The sequence below is a fragment of the Hemicordylus capensis genome, chromosome 3, assembly GCF_027244095.1.
Source record: "Hemicordylus capensis ecotype Gifberg chromosome 3, rHemCap1.1.pri, whole genome shotgun sequence".
NCBI lineage: Eukaryota > Metazoa > Chordata > Lepidosauria > Squamata > Cordylidae > Hemicordylus > Hemicordylus capensis.
The window spans coordinates 305,596,763-305,598,427 of NC_069659.1; the positions used below are offsets into that span (position 1 = coordinate 305,596,763).

At 42.7% G+C, this 1,665-nt stretch overlaps 1 long non-coding RNA gene across 1 annotated transcript; it reads right to left on the reverse strand.

Annotated features, from left to right (window-relative positions):
- Positions 1-451: 451 nt before the first annotated feature.
- Positions 452-1,439, reverse strand: LOC128351591 (uncharacterized). Its single transcript, XR_008319898.1, has 2 exons — positions 1,107-1,439; positions 452-948 (listed from the first exon to the last, which is right to left on the reverse strand). It is a non-coding gene; the product is annotated as an uncharacterized LOC128351591 (long non-coding RNA).
- Between the last annotated feature and the right edge of the window lie 226 nt (positions 1,440-1,665).

Here is a 1,665-nt window from a genome sequence, read left to right on the forward strand (position 1 = left end):
TAATTGTTTCTTCTAAAGTTTTCTTGCAAATATCTGCTTTAGTGATAGCTCTGTGCTACATGAACTCAGAAGCAACTCTCCTGTTATGGGCAGGTCCAGCATTTACCTCAAGGGCCAAAGCATTTAACTTGGATACTAGCCTTGTGGGGGTCCTTGGCAACCAGTTGTCAGACATTCCTTCTCTGTCCACCGGTCATTTTAATTGTGTTCTACCTCTGCTTTGTCTAATGCATGAGAATGTAGATAGGCAAGACATGTGGTTGCTAGGTAACATGCACCAAATTAATTGGAAAGAAAAAAAAAGACTGGTCAAGGGCTTACACACCAGAAGATAGTTAGGGGCCTTCGGACAGAAATGCTGTGGTGAAAGGGATTGGGAAGGTCAGTGATCATTTTAGAAAAGCTATAATTAAAACATGGGTAGCTATATGCTTATAATTACATAATAGTATTAACAACTATGATAAAATTTATTTTTTATAAATCAAAATTGCATAAATTATGTTTAAAATTAAATGTGGAAAATAGCATAAATTAAATATGGGCTTAATGGTTGTGATACATGGACATTCCTTTGGCCATTGGTCAGAACACTGGAAGGTGGGAAACAAGCTTTCTTCTTAGTGAACAATTAGGCAGAATACAAATAAAAGGGACTAAAGATTTACTTTTTAAAAAATGAAAACTGAATGTTCTGAGAAGGCCAGGTACCCACAGCTCCTCATGGCCATGGCTTGAAATGTTCTTGGCTCCACAATATAAGGCCAGTTGAGGCTGGTTTAAAAAGCTGAAACATTAGAGAAAGTTCCCAGATTTTTCTTCAAGCATTTGCCTTCGATGCTAGCCTTGTGGGGCTTTCTTGGAGTTTCTCTTCCAAATTTTTCACTTGACTTCCAATACCTGCTTGAGTATTTCTTTCAGATCTACCACTCCTCATCCTTTCCAAGGCTGAAAGTAGAAAAAGGCGGGTTGTGCATGTTTTCTGGGTAAATTTTCAGTAAGCCTGCTTGCCAGTTGATTTTGAAATCTGTATTAATGCTCAAATAAGTGGAAGGGGATAGATTACTAAAAGCTGCAAATAAATTAATCATTTCTGCATAACAAACCTTCCCTGATTTATATCTGATGAAGAAACACCACTTTCCCCTTATATTATGATCTTCTTGTCTTTGAAAGCTGTTTCCTCTGTGTCACGCAGACTAATAGATCATAGTGTGATCTCATACTCTTCATTGACTTCCATTGTGAAGCTGCATGGGGTGTACATATGAGGAGAATTTATTTCTCTGCTGTGGACTATGTTGTCTCAGACTTTAGGTGTTTTATGTATTTAAACTAGCCAACCCCGCACAGAGTATCTGTGTGCTCTTTGGGGCCGGCGGTTACCTCTTCCCCCCACCTTCTGCCCCAGTCTCCACTTCCAGGCCCAGCTGCCTCTCCTCCCTACTGCCACTTCTGCCCACCCCCACTTTCTCCCCTCACCCCCGGGCCTTGCCTCTGCGGTTGGGCTGGGCCTGCCACTGCCTCTGGCCTCTGCGGCCAATCCTGCTGCTGCCGTGGTGACCAATCCTCCTGGGTGCGCCCCAGCCAGTCAGGCCTGTCTGCTGCCCAGCCAATCAGCTGAGCTCTGGGACACACATTCCAAGGCACACCCAGGAGAATTAT